This window comes from Artemia sp. Qi Xiang Cuo, chromosome 14 (genome assembly GCF_049724085.1).
Source record: "Artemia sp. Qi Xiang Cuo chromosome 14, ASM4972408v1, whole genome shotgun sequence".
Taxonomy (NCBI): Eukaryota; Metazoa; Arthropoda; class Branchiopoda; order Anostraca; family Artemiidae; genus Artemia; species Artemia sp. Qi Xiang Cuo.
In genome coordinates, this window is record NC_142807.1 from 15,208,938 (window position 1) to 15,227,115 (window position 18,178).

The 18,178-nt window shown below is 33.9% G+C and overlaps 1 protein-coding gene across 2 annotated transcripts in view; it reads right to left on the reverse strand.

Moving 5' to 3' along the window:
• Nucleotides 1-13,039: 13,039 nt before the first annotated feature.
• LOC148944188 (uncharacterized) overlaps nucleotides 13,040-18,178 on the reverse strand; it is a 147,525-nt gene continuing 142,386 nt past the window's right edge. For both annotated transcript variants that reach the window (XR_016142806.1, XR_016142804.1), the window contains one exon: nucleotides 13,040-13,187. The gene's annotated coding sequence lies outside the window, so the exon portion shown is untranslated. The remainder of the gene's footprint in view (nucleotides 13,188-18,178) is intronic.

An 18,178-nucleotide genomic window follows, 5' to 3' on the forward strand; every position in this document is an offset into this window, starting at 1 on the left:
CATAATGGGGGGAGGGGGTCGGAGGTTATGTGGGAGGACCTTACCATGAAGGAAGTTTTCATGGGAGAAGGGACATTGCTAAGAAAGGGGCACCGGATTTCCCAGCATTATTTAAATAAAGATCAGAAATAAAAAAAAAACAAGTTTTTTAACCGAAAGTAAGGAGCAACATCAAAACTTAAAACGACAGAAAACATTACGTATATGATTGGGTTCATCCCCAAGTCAATACCTCGCTCTTTAAGCCAAAGATTAATTAGACCTTATTTTATGCACAACACTTTACAGATCATTATAAATTTCAACTGCCTCTCAAATGAGCCTTCATCCTAGGTTGGTTCGATTATTCCAGTGGGAACAAACGCCAAAATCACCAGAAAAACATACTGATAATCACGCATATATTTTAAACCTTATCAGGAAAAACAAGAATGTTAATATGTCTTTATGGATATGGCGTTAAAACTTAAACCCAAGGGATAAGAGTTGTTTAGATAAACTACATTTGTTGATTTAATTCTCTTTAAGATTTTCTTTTTCTTTTTTTCTTTTTTCGCTTTTTTTCTTGGTAGCTCCTCTTTTCTGAAATTATGAAAATATATTTGTGCTAGCAGTGAAGAGGGTTTCTGCTAGTGTTATTGTATCAGCAACGCCTACCTCCTAACCCGTACAAAGCAAATATATATTTTCCCCTACAAGTAGTGTAGCGTACACTGAGCCCCAGTATCCCGGAATAGGATGGTGTTTGATTTTAGCTAGCACTAAGTTTGCAAGAGAATTAGGTCATGGGGTTGAACTGGGCTTTGGGGGGGGGGGGAAGCAGTTGCTCCCCTGCCCCATAGCAAGTTTTGCCTCTGACTGTAGATAAATGTTTTTGTCAGCTTTGAAAAGTAAAGAAGCAAGAACCCCTTAGTGGAGAGGATGTGACATAAAAAGAAAAAGGAAGTAAAAGACTTGGCGCTTTAAAGGTATTTTTCAAGGCCAAATAGATAGATTTTACAGGGGGGGGGGGGTCAGGCACTGTAAATTGTGCATAAAGACATTTTTCAGCTTTAGAAAGTTAAGAAATTGGTGCCACTTAGCGGATAGGGTGTGGCATAAAAAGAGAAGGAAGAAAAGGATGATTTTAAGGCCAAATTTGTAAAACTTCCAAAGAGGAGGGATGTTTTTGAGTGTTTTATGTAGAAAATACTTTGTATGAGTTTCATATTTGGATTTTTGATACTTTTCAGCAGGCTGAAAAAGGAATAAGATTCAACTCGTATTAATTTTAAAGTAGAAATAGAGAATAGTAAATAAGATCCTGTCACTTTTTTTTAAAATCAACCTTATATGGGACCCCAAGTAAAGTGAAATTCATCAAAACGACAAAAGTTAAGAAGAAAAGCAATGCTATATAGAACTTATTAAAAATACAAGCAGCTACACACAAATTGATATCTTTCTTCATCGTTACTACAAATTGAACTGTGCAGATATACAAAAGTTCCACCTTTATATACCTTTTACTTTTTACACAATTAATTTTAAATCACGTACACGAATTAGTCAAGCCTCAGATTTCAGGAAATGTTTAAGCATACGTGACTTAATTTTTCTTTTATTAAATAAATAAATTTTTGCCTTCCTAATATTTCAAGCAATAATTTTTTTTAGAATTCAGGCTTTAGCGATGAAATCAAAAGGTTGTGCATAGAAATAAGCACGTAGCAACAGAATTTGTCTTTTTTGATCTTGCATTTAGTTAATCAACTCTCAAATCTGCAAAGCAAACATTATTCTCTTGAAAATTTCCATTTTGTAAAAAAAAACCTTGGGCGAATATCTTTGAAGGCATGTTATTCATCAAGACAGGCTTTTCCTTGGCCTTTTTCACGCAGCTTTAGATGGGAATTAGTACGCTAGAATACAGGGATGGATCTAGAGCAAATTCTGTAGCAGCGAGGGGGGAGGCAATATTACAAGGGTTACCAGTAAGCAAAATCTGTGTGGGGGGTGTGACACAGAAGCCAATAACTGGCCAAATTGACAAATTTATTTAAAAAAGAGTGGAAGGATTGAGAGAAAGGCTGCTTGCCTTCCAGTCTTTTTTTATTCTTAGTATGGGTACCAAACCTTTTAATAATGGGCACTAAACCTTTGAAATAATAACGAACTAGCGTTTTCAATTTACCGTAAACTGACTAATAACAACCGTTACTTGTCTCTCGCATCAAACCATCCGATCCAGGTAAAAAGGGGTGTAGTTATTTCTTTAGTTGATAGGGTATTAAAATTAGCATCACCAGAATACATAAGCAATTAACTAATTTTTATTAAGAATATTCTAGTAGGTAATGGCTAGATGGAAAATAGGATTTCTCAAATGATTGAAAAAAGGAAAAAAAAGGTTATGGGACCAAAAATATTAGAAGAAGATGGGTCAAATGAAGAAACAAATTACATAAATTTAACTTTAATCCCAATTTTTTCTCCAAAATTAAGAAGAGAATTAAAAAAACCTAATATAAATACAGCATTTAAATCAGGACAAACTATAAGCTCCTTGTTAAATAAAGGGAAAGACAAGGTACCGAGATATTTGCAAAGGGGAGTATACAAAATTCCATGCTCTTGGGGTAAATTTTATATGGGAAGTACACAACAGATTTTAGAAAATAGGCTACAGCAACACAAGAATGCCATAGATTGCTCTCTAAAACAAAATAAAACCCCGGAAACGTTTGAGTCAGCTGTTGCAGAACATGTTTATAATTTTCCTCATCACAGTATTTTATTTGATCAAACAAAAATAGTAGATACGTCTGTAGGACTTTTACAAAGCTTCAGGGAAACTATAGAAATAAAAAAGATAATATACGGGGGTATTAGTATCAATAGAGATGAAAGAGAATTTAGGATCAATTCAATTTATAATAGTTTAATTAAAAAGCAGGTAAGATTTTCAACCAGTACTGATTTTAATAATAGTTCTGAAACGAAAGATGACCTTGCGAACAAAGGTCAGACTGGGTTAAATGCTGGGAAAAGTAAACGAACTGCAGCTAAGCTTGTAAGCAAACGAATCCGTTCAATAATAATTCAAACATTGGGTGATGAGCTTGTGAGACCTAATTAGGGGTTATGGGCCGGGGGTTAGCTGACCTTTATTGTTTTGGTTTAAGTATAAATATATTCTTCATTTTTTGATAGATTTCCATTTATATACTATGAGGAGGCGTGTTTCAATCAATATAGACATTCGATTTTGTTTATACGCCAGTGAATGGAAGTGTTTATTTAATATGTGAGTTTTGTTTCCTATTTATCTATATTTTTTCTTTTGTTTGTTTAGTATGTTTTTATATTGATGTAAGTTAAGGTTTTAAAAAGAACATTTTTTGTTTCATTTTTTTCTTTCTTTTTTTTCCATTGAGAAAGGCTCCCTGACGTAGGGCCGAAATATTCAGAGTAATTTTGTTTAATTAAGTGTTTATTTTATTGTATTCACTGCTTTATAAACATTAAAACCCGTTTTTCTGGTTTCATTTTTTATAAATTATTCCGTATATGAAAGAGGCTTTCCCCTCCTGAACGCCTCGCTCTTTACGCTAAAGTTTTTTATTGTTTTAAAAAATAAAGTTGTGAGACAGAGTCAAACTTTAAAGTAAAGAGTTAGACGTTGAGGAGGGGACATTCCGTTTCATATACGGAATAATTTATGTTCGTTTAAGTTTTAATGTCGCTCCTTACTTTCAGTTAAAAAAACATGTTTTTTTTATTTAATATTTTAAAGGAGCTAATTTGATTGAAAATTAAAATTTATAGTTTTCTCTTAAGAGTCTAAAGTGATTGGATGGCAATCAGCCCTGCTCTTTAGCTAATGATTTTCCAGACACTTCCAACAAAACTTTGACACATATTTTGTTCAGCATAGCTGAATGGTCTAGTAATTACATCTTTAGGGTTATCAGGTAGGTCAACCCCACAGTTAGGCAGTTTGTCCATTATGCTTAAAAACTAAACATTGCTTTAAAATTAAATACAAAAAAACTGGAAAAAAGAAGAAAATTTTCTTCAGCATATAAATAGCAGGTCAAACTATAAATTCTTAAAGGAAAACCGGAAAGATTCAAACTACTATTTTCTTTTTTCCTGAAAAAGACTACGTCAATATAAAGTGAACAGAAATTAATTAAAAATAAACTTTCTCCACAAAATAAGTTTAAAAAAAAAGAAGAAAAGAACTCCATTAAGCCAAAATGAGCAAAAACAGAATCAAATGATCTACCAAGCCGACAACTCTCACAAATCAGTATCAATAAATAAATGAAACTCAAAACGAACAGAAATTAAAAGAAATAACAGAGTCAAACTGAAAACGAGTGGAAATTAATATGAGTAGGGTTAAAAACATCTATAGTTTCTAAAAGCCAGAATATAATTTGTGCTTTACTGAAAAAAAATTCTTTTAAATGATTCACTTTTATAACTCTAAGAAACCACAAATTAATTAAGATTTTAAGGAATCAATATCAGTATATGTATATTAAACTGGAAATGCCCACTTTTTTCAGTAAATTCATTTGAATTTTTTCAGTAAAGCACAAACTATATTCTTGCTTTTAGACAGCATACGGGTTTTGAACCCTACTCATATTAATTTCTGCTCGTTTTGAGTTTGACTGTTATTTATTTAATAAAAAAAACAACTTTTCGCTTGCTGGTCTCCAATTATTTTCGACCTATAAAATAGGCCTAGAACTCTGAATTTCTGATCGAATGAGCATCCTCCAAAGTTTTTCGACCAAGAAGCAGAGGTGGGGATAGAAAAGGGGCAGTCTCCCTCGTATTCAGAATAAATTCTGATCATTTTGGGGTGTAATGTTACTCTTTACTTTCATAATAATAGTGCAGACCAGAAATATTCACAGAAATCAAGAGGGACTATTCATCTATTTCACATTTCTAATGTATTTGTTTACCCCCTCCCCATAAGAAAAGAAAAGAAAAGTCCTGGATGAGGGCTTGAAGAGTGCGCATCAATTTCTATCTCCACCCCTCTTGTCTCTCCCTTCAAACTAATTCTGTATTTATCTGAAGGTTCAATGACAGATGGGATGTTTTGGCATTAAAATACACCCTTTGAGGTATATCCCTCTCTCCCTAGCTAGCCAAAATATTCTTAAAGTCTAAACAAATTTCACTGTCTTGGGTAAATTTCCTGTTGTTTTACTATTCCAAACATTTGCATATAAGAGCTTTAAACCTCTACAATGGGGTTCTCTGATCGTTTTATAGTTAGGCAAGGAAGGATATGCCTCAAAGGGAGCATTTTAATGTCATAACATCCCAATTCTCTTTGAGCCTTTAGATAAATACTGAATTAGTTCTAATGGAAAGACAAGGGGAGGGTGGAGGTATAAATTGATACATAATCCCCAGAGCCATTTCCAGGACTTTTGTTTGGGGGGATGTTTTTTGGGTAAGGGGTAAAAAAGCGTTAAAAAATGTACCAAAATGTGAAAATTATATTTAATACCAAAAGATCTCTGGGAATATTTCTGGTCTATGCTGTTATTATGAAAGTAAAGAGTAACATTAAACCCCAAAATGAACACATTTTTTCCGCTTAGGAGGGAGACTGCCCCTTCCTCATTCTCACCTCCACCTCATGGCCAGAGACACTTTGGAGGGGGCTCATTACGTCAGAAATTGAGGGTTCTAGCCATTTTTTATAAGTCGATAGTGACTGAAAACCAGCAAACCACGGAGGAAAATTTACCTTGGGGGGGGGGAGGGTATTTTCCGCTGAGGAGGTTATTTTCTTGGGGCTGGCTACCATACGGGGATTTTTAAGCTTCATTAAATAATCCTCAATGATCAATAACCGAAATGATCAATAGCTTTGAATTAAACCTTTAAAAGTCACTCTACTATGTTGCCTGCATGCTAGTTCTATTGGTGCCAATGGAGGGGAAAGAGAGTGCCTATTCCCCTTGGTTCTCGAAAATATCCATGCTGTATTTTGGAAAATATTTTATTTGGATTATTGTCGGTGAAAAGGGCCCTTTCTGGTATTTTCATTGAAAAAATGGAGATTAACCGAAGTGCACTTTTATGGTCGTATATGCCACTTTATGATGGTATTATCTAGTCGACTTTATAAAAATTGATTGAAATTTATGATTAATATTAAGCGTGAGTGAGAGGGTGAATATTAAAAAAGGAACAGGGTTTTAAGCCATCAAGATTATCATAGTAACTTTTCATTCTTATATCTAACAATTAAGTATAAAAGTAAGCTTTAAAATGACCTTTAAGCAGCTCCTCAAGATGTTTCAGTGCCCCGCCCAGCCTTTCCATTCCAAAAATGACACCCAGAATACACTTTTAGGGTGCAATATGGTCCTTTTTATGGGGCTATTAATTTAGATTTATAAACAAAGACTAGTTTTAAAAAATACCCTTTTAAATGAGCCCTTAAACAGCTCTGTGTGATATTTTAGCTTGCAACCTGCTTGCGATGAAAAGCAAAAGCACCTTCAGAAAAAAGGACACATTAGTGTCACCTATGTTGCAAAAACGTGATTCTCCTGGTTGTCAAACAGATCGTGGTAACGAACTGTAAGTAAGGAGCGACCCGGTTCAATAGTAACCGAAACTCTAAAAAACGGAATTTTGATACCACTAGATATATCAAAAGAATCAGCTTATTGTGCTGATTTTAAATATATAAGTTCCATTAAGTTTAGTCTTACCGATTGAAGGCTACGAGCTTGAGAAAATTTGCCTGATTCTCGAAAAAAGGGAGAAAAATCCTCTAAGATTATTAGAACCTTCATGAAAATAACACCATCAGATTCAGCGTATCAGAAAACCCATCTGTAGTGGTTTCAAGATCTTATCTGCAAAAATGTGAAATTTTGTATTTTTTGCCAGAAGAAAGATCACGGATGCGTGATTATTTTTTTTCCCCAGGGATAATCGTATTGACCCAGTGGTCTTAGAAAATCGTGAGAAGGCTCATTCGAACTAAAATAAAAGAATTAGTGCCCTTTTTAAGAGACCAAAAATATTGGAGGGCCTTGCCCCCTCCCCGCCCCTTTTTTCCCAAAATCGTCCGATTCAAATTTTTAGATAGCTGTTTTGCTCATCATAGTTGAAAGGCCCAATAACTATGCCTTTGGATATAACGTGACCCCCCCCCCCTCCCTACCACAGCCCCAAAGGAAAGGTCTAAGTCATAAAATTTGCCCATGTTTCACCCATAGTATTTGGTTATTGTGAAGTACGTATACATTTTCGGGTAGGGGCAATTTTTTTCCCGGGAGTTTTTCCACGGGGAAATTTTCTATGGGGAGGAAAGTTTCCAGGGGTTGAACATGTCAAGGGAAATTATACATTTGGTGAATTTACCAGAATTCCTATACACATTCTTTTTATACGTCTTGTTTTCAATTTTCCGTCCCCATTTTACCCTCTCGCGGGCACTGGTGCTTTTTGAGAACACTTCGCCTTAACCCACGTCCAGCTTATGATCCACTGTTTTTCACCAGAACTTCAGTACTATCTCTTCTCAATAAACATTTCTATCGTACTGCACAAGGCATCTACCAAAGAGTTTCAAAACCTGCCAGAAGTAGCAGTCAATATCAGAAACATTTATTGTACTTACACGCAAAAGGTGAATTTAAATTCTGATATTTTTTTTTGTATCTAACCTAGAAGTTTTGAGTTTCGGGAATTTTTTTCCAGAATTATATAGCCTAGTGTCTGTATGCTGGCGTCTTTTTTATATTTTAAAAGAATTTAGACTAGGATTGGCGGCCAAATTTTATTTGTCCACACATGAGGACACTGCCCAAATTCGTTCCTAATGCAGAATCCCCACTGTCTACGTCTGAGGACAGTGCCCTACTAATATTAATACATCTGGAAGGTACCTAACGTTGGAAGTTGATATTATCACTCTGATTTGGGTAGATGATGATCCTCTTCATTATGTCCATGTTTGAGAATTGTGCCCATTTGGTGTCTAACGTACAAAATGAAAAAAAAATGATAATGATAACGTAAATTTTTTTGCAGATGCGAAGTAAGTTGACTGACGAAGAAGCCAACAAAATCATATTTGACGAGGAAAGTGACATCAATTACGAAGAGTAAGATGTAGATCTTACAAGTGATGAAGAGGACGGTCGAGACCCAACTTGGTCTCTTCTGAAGTTGCAGACACTTTCTTCGGTCACAGCGTAATCACTCAACCGAGTGCCGAGGTTGAATCTGAAAGCGATTCAAATGACCAAGAGCCAGCACTTTCCTCAAAAAGGATAAGAACTTATTCTAGTAAGCAACCAGCTGCTAATATATCATTTGTGCTAATATAATGTTGCGTTGCGATGTTGGTGTAAACTATCCAGAAAGATATTTTTCCCTGATTTACATGATATAAAATACCCCTTTATCCAAACTATTGTCTCATTCACATTTATTCATATTCATTAATATACTTAAACTTAAAATAATCAAAGCAAAGCAGTACTTTCGGTGGACAAGCAGATATCTACTTTCAGGGAATTTGCAACAACAAAAAACCACTCATTTCACATAAAAATCGGAAATCAATTTACAACAAAAGGAAAGAAGGAGTAAACCCAGAAGAACAATAAGAAGATTTTGTGGCACTAAGAATGTGTTCACAATTTTTTTTTTCCTGCTATGATACGGTACTTGACTACAGTGAAGTCGGTTATAGTTCGTAACTAGTTGCTTAGAACTCTAATATTCCTTTAAAAATATTTTTTGGAGATATTGGAGACAAAACTCTGTTTAAATATTTGAGGAAGTCAAGTATAGTTCAGTTAAAGGTCGGAGCAATTAAACTTGTCAAATGTAAATTTATAGCAGAACATTACCTTTCAAACAGTTCGTGGTAATGGACTGCTAGTAAGGAGCGAAGCGGCTCAATAGTGATCAAAACTCTAAGAAACATTGTTTTGATATGAATACATGTATTAAAAGAATTGGCTTGTTATTATGATTCCAAATATATAAGACTCATTGAGTTTAGTGTTACCCATTAAAAGATACGAGCCTGAAAAAATTTGCCTGATTTTAAAAAAGGGAAGAAACACACTATAAAAGTGAAGGAATCTTAATCAAAATTAAACCGTCAGATTTTATTTGACGGTTCCATCTACAAAACTAGTAGTCTAATAATAGTGCTTTATGAATCACTGGTGTCGCCTTTTTAATAAGAAATTCAATCTGCTATTGATATATGATAGATACACCCTTACTGAAGCAATAATACTAAAAAAAAAAAAAAAAAATTATGTATTGACACACTCTTGACAGTGATAATTAGATTTTTTGAGTGCATAAAAAAAAAGTTAAAATATGATTTATTATTTTTTTTATATATATTTCATGGCGCTAGACAAATCAAGGTTATTTGGAATACCACCAGTCTTTCTACCCACTTTAATGAATTCGTTTGACAGAAAATGGACAGTATCTAGTGTCAATTCCATTTATTTACACCAAATTGATATATCACAACTTGGGGTGTTGCCAGTTTTCGATCTCTGGGTTCCGTATTGTCAAGCTAAAGTCAAACCCATAGCGCCACCACATAGTAAAGTAAATGGATTAAAGACGCATCATGACTACTAAGGTCCTCACGTCAGCCCTCCGGTGAGTTGCTACAGAAGGATTCGATCCCTGGGTCCTGTCCAACCAAACTAAGGTCAAACCCATTTGACTATTTTGAATATCTTGCCAAACAGAATGGGGGAAAATCACCAGTTCACTACTTTATACGGTGTTTGAGTAATTACTGCAACTGTGAGGACGTTTTCCTGATAAGTTTGTTTAGAATCTATAGTTCTCATCCCCCCTCCCTCCGAAAATTTTATAGAGCCCTATTAGTTACAGTTTCATATAGATATAGACAAAAGTCTGACTCCCTGGACAGGGAGGGGAATCGATCTTAACACTATGTAATTTACTTCCTGCAGAAGCTTAGCTAATGCCTCCGTAATAACCACACTCATTCCTATCACCTTCCTTCTAGATGGGTTAAATTAAAGTTGTACTAAAATCACTACGTATCTCCCCTTTTTCATAAATCATATTTAGAAAAATTAATATTGCGATACAATAATTTTCGACCATTTGCAATCGAAATATTCTTTTACAATCAGCTCTGGGCTGTATTCCCACTTCATATTTTCTGAAATTCCTAAGAGGTTAAACTTTCCTTTTAAGCCATACATATGTCGCGAAGAGTATGTGTCTTTCTCCCTGTCTATTGTCTGTGTACCTTTGAGTGTATGTAAAAATGGGGGGGGGGGAAGTAGATTACTTTGAAAGACATTTATCATTGGTCGCCCAATGTTTGGACAACCTACAACCATCCTGTAAACCTTAATTATATATCTGTGATGGTATAAAATGAGGGACTTTTTTTATTTGAGGAAGGTTGAGCTGAATGTGGTTGATTTGAATGGGGTCGATTCAGAAAGGTTTGGGTTAAACTTGAATTGAGTTGATTGAGACTTGAGTTAAACGAGGATTGAATTGCATTGAAGATGAGTGGAATGGGAGTTGATACAAATGGGAAATTTTCAGTTGCTCTTGAATATTTTTCTTAAAAATTTAAATAAAGTATTGCTTACTGAAAATACAGCCAATAGTTTACTTTTAAAGGGCCATGCTTGATAGACCATTCTTGTGTTACATGAAAGGTTATAAATACTGAAGAAAACTTCTTATTCTACTAACTTCTTCATATTTCTTTTTCTACCTTTTATAATCTTTTTTTACTGCCTTTTTTATTTTCATGTTTCTTACAGAAGAAATGGTAAACATACTTGTTTTCTAAATAGCCAAAAAAGGAGAAATTTTTTTCTAAAGAATCTATGAATATAAGTGAAAAAAAGGGGCGCAAAACGGATTGCACTTCACATGTCATATATCAAATCGGTTTAAGCTATAAATGCACAAATAAAATGAGTCTCTGAGCTCATGAAAACGAGTTAAAAATAAAAAGTCCAATTGTTTTTAGTCTTTCCTAAAACTAAAATAATTTTGTCTTCTTCGAGATTAAAATTTGTATTATCTGACATTCAGGTCTAACTTACCATGGCCACGTGCTAATGTTCTTATTCCTGCGGTATCAATTCTTGTATTATTGTTTTGTTTTATATAATTTCTTTGTGCCCAGTTCCTCGTTTGTACTGTTTCATTTATACAAAGGAGAGTGTGATAAAAGAAAATTATCAGGTCGTAAAACTTGGGAGAATTTAAACATTCGGAAGTGGTTGAAAAATGGCCCAAAAATTAAAATCTATGCGAGTAATGTACAAAAATACATACGTGGCAGTGATGACAGCAGTTTTTTTTTCTTTTTTTAATATCATTATTATGAATTTTTTCTTACTTGAAATGCATATCAATGTTGTTTCTCAGCCAATTAGAAAAGTAGTGGCATAAAATTAGCTTAACTTGCAGAAGATTTTTTTATATCTCTCCCTCCTCCCCGCTCAAATATTAGTTACGCCACTCTTAGGGGTACTAGTGAATAAAGTAATCGTAATAAAAGCATCCTATTTTTATTTATTTTTATTTAAGATACGAACATTTAATTTTTGGGCCCTCTCACTCCCTTACTTGGCCTTGAATAATTTTTTGTATCTTCTTTAGGTGTCAGAACTGACGAAACGACTGAAAGAAGTTCAGCGCTCCATTCAGTTATTTCCCAAAGGGCTGTTCAATGAAACCACCAAATAATAAACTTTTGTGTGCTTCTTGTGTGTGTGTCAGTTTACATTTATTGTAAATGTGAAATTCTGAGTTTCCGGTTCAGTCATAAATAAACTACTATATATATATTATTTATTTTATTCGGCGTATTTTTCTATTATGCTTCGCTATTCGTCTAGCGATGGCGATGTCAGGGTCTGCGACTAAAATTTTCAATTACATTAGAATTCCTATACCACGGAAGTAGACGAAGCAAATACTTCGCAAAACGAAAATACATCGCTCTGATTATATTCTGGTCAGTTTTAGTGAGAAGTTTCCAGAAGGGCATTGGGGCTCCTTTCTTTAAAAGGTTTTAGTCTGAAAATTACAAGAGTCAACTCAGTTCTCTCCAACCCTTTGTTCGAAAGTTTCGGAAAGTATCATGGGATGGAAACAAAATCAAACAAGAGTGTAGGAAGCAAATTCTCATCATTGTTGAAATTATGGATGCGGTTACCTACTGGCGTTTGGTTTTTTCGAAGAAAAATTTCTGGAACCCAGGGATACGCATATCTAAAATTGGCAGTAATATTTATGGTTTATCTTCCTTTATCAAATGTTTTCACCGAAAGGTTTTTTAGTGTAGTAAAAATCATAAAGACGGACAGACGGATCAAACTTAAAACAGAAAAGTTACGTGGAATTCTGAAAACATAATATGGTAAGAAGTGGGCCCAAGAAAGTTCCCCATGGATTCTTGGAGACGAGCAGATACTGCTGTTCATGAAAAGAGTCAGGGCTTCAGGTACCATTGCAAAAAAAGGATGAAGGGGTTAAATCTGATTCTGACTAAAAATAGATTTTTCTTTCTTTTTTTTTGTTACCAATATAACCATATACCGAGGCAAGTGATGGATTGTTCTGGTATGATGAGCAGTGAAGCCATGTGACTCAAATTACCGGAAATGATCATATAAAATAAACATTTATTAATTTTGACCACCATATCCACTGACGCACTGATACAGCCCATTAAGCACTTTGATTGGTCATAGGTAACGTAAAAAAAAATTGAAATCCATTTCTCTTACTTGCCTTCCTACATCCTATTTGCCTTATTCCGCCATACTACACGAGTGTGAACAATGCGTAAGTAATGTTTTATTTTTTAACTTTACTGTATTCCTCAAAGTACATTTTGCGCAACTTTCTATCCTTAAAGCTCATTTCTTCAGTCTTTTTTGATAGATCTGTTGAGAGATGACTTTCCTTTTTTTTAAACATTTTATTAACGTAAACACAATTCAATAGGAAAACAAGTCAAAACAAAACTTTGGTGTAAATAAAAGGAATTGACACTAGATACCCTTCATTTTCTGTCAAACGAATTCATTAAAGTGGGTAGAAAGACTGGTGGTATTCCGAACAACCTTGATGTGTCTGGCGCCATGAAATATCTATAAGAAAAGAAGAAGCAATCACATTTTAATTTTTTGTTTATGTTCTCAAAAACTCTAATTAATACTGTCAAGAGCGTGTCAATTCAGGAATTATTATTTTTTATTTTAGTATTATTGCTTCAGTAAGGGTGTATCACTAGCAGATTGAATTTCTTCCTAAAAAGGCGACACCAGCGATTCATAAAGCACTATTATTAGACTACTATTTTTGTAGATGGGACCTTGAAACTTCTACAATAGGGTTTTCTATATGCTGAATCTGACGGTTTTTATTTTGATTAAGATTCTTTCACTTTTATGGGGTGTTTCCTCCCTTTTTTTAAATCAGGCAAATTTTCCCAGGCTCGTAGCTTTTAATGGGTAACACTAATCTTAATGACTCTAATATATTTGGAATCAACAAAACAAGCCAATTCTTTTAATACATGTATTCATATCAAAACTCTTTTTTTAGATTTTTGATCACTATTGAGCCGCTTTGCTCCTTACTAACAGTCCATTACCACGAACTGTTTGAAAGGTAATGTTCTGCTATAAATTTACATTTGACAAGTTTAATTGCTCCGACCTTTAACTGAACTATGCTTGACCATCAAATATTTAAATAGAGTTTTGTCTCCAATATCTCCAAAAAATATTTTTAAAGGAATATTAGAGTTCTAAGCAACTACTTACGAACTATAACCGACTTCACTGTAGTCAAGTACCGTATCATAGCAGGAAAAAAAAAATTGTGAACACATTCTTAGTGCCACAAAATCTTCTTATTGTTCTTTTGGGTTTACTCCTTCTTTCCTTCTGTTATAAATTGATTTCCGATTTTTATGTGAAATGAGTGGTTTTTTGTTGTTGCACATTCCCTGAAAGTAGATATCTGCTTGTCCACCGAAAGTACTGCTTTGCTTTGATTATTTTAAGTTTAAGTATATTATTGAACATGAATAAATGTGAATGAGACAAGAGTTCGGAGAAAGGGGTATTTTATATCATGTAAAACAGGGAAAAATGTCTTACTGGATAATTTACACTTACAGCTTACAGAGATAAATTGCCTTTATGGACTATGATTGAGTATCAACCATAGCGTGTGCCATGTTTAAAACTGTATTCCACCACCACAGCTAGGAATCACTGCTACTACTAGCATTAAAAACTAACTGCAGCACTAATCTGCCTGAAGACGATACAGCTGCCAACAGTTTTCTTGTTTCCAGGTTTTTTGAGGGTTAAAAAATTATGAAGTTCTTTGGCAGAATCATAATCTCGTCAGTGTTGTCACATTGAGTCATTAGAATGAAAGAGTGAAACAAGCTGGTTAAATTTGACAACACTTTTCGTCCCTAAAAATTCAAATATTAACAATCTGTTGATTCCGAAAGACACGTCCTGGAATTACTTACTCACGAGCTGTATAAGCCCTAGATTGTGCAAGGAAAGAAGTTACTCTTTTCTCGTTTCATGTGTCGACTGTAAAGTAGGTGTGAATCAGCGTTTGTTTAATCACTGTATGTATAGGGAAGGACTTGGCTGGGAAGATGTATTTTGAACCTTTGACTAAGAAATCAGTTTTTACTTTTGGAAAAAACAAGAAAATAAAGTCACAAGTTTTTGGTGTTGAAAGTTTGAATTTTAATATAATTCTGGAATATTTTCTCCTGAACTTTGCTATCAAATTTAAATGTTCTGTCTTAAGGCGGGAAGTCTTTAAGTTGGCACGTAACAAATTTGATAAGAAGGATGTTTGGGCCATGAAAGAAGTTATCTATGTGAAAAACTGTTCGTAAATATCCCATGTAAGAACATCGCTGATATAGTTGAAAACATGATTTTCATAATGAGCATTCTCTCTTCATTTTTGTATTTTTTGTATTTTTGTATTTTTTTTGTATTTTTTGTATTTTTTTGATATGTTAAATTCTGGAACGATTCCAATCGTTCTTGGATTATTGCCTGAAGTTGGATACGATTCTGAATATTTCTATTAGCCTTATTAAAGATGTTCCGTACGCGACAAATCATCCAATTTTTTTATAGTTTATTTAATTGGAATTTTTTTCATATCATGCCGGGAAACCCCCTTTTTTTATAGGAAAATTTCATCTAGAGAATTCTCCCCCACGAGAAATTCCTCCCGCAAAAACTTCATCATATTATAAACCAAATCAGTTCGTGTAAATAAAGAACTCAAATAAATGTCAAAAACATGTGTCTGTGATAATATATGAGGTACCGCTTTGTATTAGCCTTATTTAGTCTAAATGAAAGGAAGATGAGAAACTAATTCCTTACCCCCCCACCCCACTAATTCCATGCACCAATACCCATATCTATATTTATGTGAAAACCCATTGTGTGTTAGACAATTTAGCCATTGAAATGCCCCTTTTCAGGTGTGTGACAACCCCCCCCCCCACAAACACACACATTAAAAGTTGTAGTTCATTTTCTCAGAGTGAAAATAGATCAGAAGGCAACTAGCCCCTCCAGCCCTCCACACCTTTGGGTGTATCGGATGGATAAACACATCCGATAAAAATCTCAGGTGACCACTTTGTTAAAAATGGTTCAACCATCAGATATTAAAACTCCAGGGATGACAAAACCCCCCCAGGGCCCAGGGATAGGCGTTGTAAGTTATACTCTGGGGATATATATGGTTTTTATAGAAGTGATACTCGTATAAACTTCAGAGAGGGCTCATTGGATTGAAATTAGAAAGTTCTAGTTCACTTTAAAAGATTCAAAAGAGACCGAAGCTTAATCTAGTCCCCCTACGCCCTTTTTTCCCAAACCCATACTATAAAAATTTTGGAGATAGCCATTATGTTATAAATAGTTCAAACATCAGATAATAAAAACTCCGAGGTTGACACAAACCCATTTTTTCACTTTGATATCTGTTTTGTTACTTTCATGAATATTTGATTTTTTTTTTTAAGTTTGATTTTGAAATAAGGAATTTTTAAAAACTGGAAATCTTTTGCAATTAAAAACGAACAAAATTAATTTAAAAAAAAACTTCCGAAAAATGAGTTTTTCAAAGAAAAGTAAATGCCATTTTAAACTTAAGCTCAGCAAATTCAAATAAATGAAACCCATAACGAACAGAAATTAAATAAACAATCATACCAAAAACATACAACAAGTAATAATACAAATGAATAAATAGATCTTAAAGCGAGTAATGCTTAAATTGAATATGAATATCAAGCTTAAAACGAAAAAAAAATATTTTCTTATTGAAGGATTAATGAAACTTAAAACGAACAGAAATTAAATAAACCATCCATGCAAACAAACATACAATAGATATTAATTTAAATTAATAAATAAAACTTTAAACGATTGAAACTTAAATTGAATTTGCAAATTAAGCTTGAAACGAACAAAAATCACCACAAACAAGAGTTTTGGTATGACCTCCCTCTCTCACTTTAAAAGTCTAAAACCTATTGCGTCATTGGCACTTTACTGAAAACTATGTGCGTCTTGAACAGTCTTGGAAAGTATAAACAACATCAAATTGAATATTTCATGCATAATGATATTAATTGTTGAACTGATGAAAGTAATTAATGAACTGATGAAAGATCCATCAGTTCAAGAATTTATTTTACTGTATTTGTATTTTTATTTTCAAAACTGTAAGAACTGGAAAAGAAAATATTTGTAATATAATCCGTTTTCAGTTAAGCGCCAATGACGCAGTAGGCTTTAGGTTTTTATTTATAGTTAGAAAAGGAGGCAGTATCCAAACACTTGTTTGTAGGGAAACTATATTCGTCTTTAATAACTTTAAAAAGAGCTAATAAATTAAACTGAATATTCGATGTAGAATGATATTATTTGCTGAAAGCTCATCAGTTCAAAATGTTACTATAATTTTAATGTTTATTTTTAATATTAAGTGCAAAGAAAATATTTGTCATAAAATTGGTTTTCAGTAAAGTGCCAATGACGCAGTAGGCTTATGACTTTTACAGTGAGAGAAGGAGGTCATACGTTGGAAATTGAAAGTTTTAGTTCACTTTTTAGGAGTCAAAACAGATTGGAGGGCACCTGACCCCCCCCCCCTCCACACCCTTTTTTCCTCAAACCCTTCTGATACGAACTTTGAGATAGCTATTTTTAAAACAGTAGTTCAAAGACCATATAACAAAACTCAGGTGTCGTCACAACCCCCCAGTGTCCGGGGGCAGGCGTTTTAAGTTATGCCCTGTGGCATATATTGTTTGTATGAAAGGGATTCTCGTATAAGCTTCAGAGAGGGCTCATTTGATTGGATATCGAATGTTCGAGGTCACTTTTTAAAAGTCAAAAGAGATCCGAGGGAAGCTATCGTTCCCCAGCCTTCTTTTTCAAAATCCATCTAATGACAATTTTTAGATAGACATCTTGTTAAAAAAAAATAGTTCAAAGGTCGGATAAGAATAACTCCGGTGTCAATGCAACTCCCCAGGGCACAGGGGATGGCGTTCTAAGTTATGCCCTAAGAGCATGTGTGGTTCTTACGAAAGAGATGCTCGTATAAACTTCATAGAGGGCTCATTTGATTGGAAATTGAAAGTTCTAGTTCACTTTTTAAGAGTCAGGAGAGTTAAAATAGCCCCACGCTCTTTTTTCCCAAACCCGTCCGCTACAAATTTTGAAATAGCCAGTGTTTTTGAAATTGTTCAAAAATTAGATAACAAAACGCCCCATACCCAAACTCTTGTTTGTGGTGGTTTTTGTTCGTTTCAAGCTTGATTTGTATATTCAATTTAATTTTCACTCGTTTTAAGATTTATTTATTAATTTACATTAATATCTTTTGTAGGTTTGTTTGCATTGATTGTTTATTTAATTTCTGCTCGTTTTAAGTTTCATTTATGCTTCAATAGGAAAATATTTTTTTTCGTTTTAAGCTCGATATTCATATTCAATCTAAGCATAACGCGCTTTTAGATCTATTTATTCATTTATATTATTACTTGTTGTATGTTTCTGCT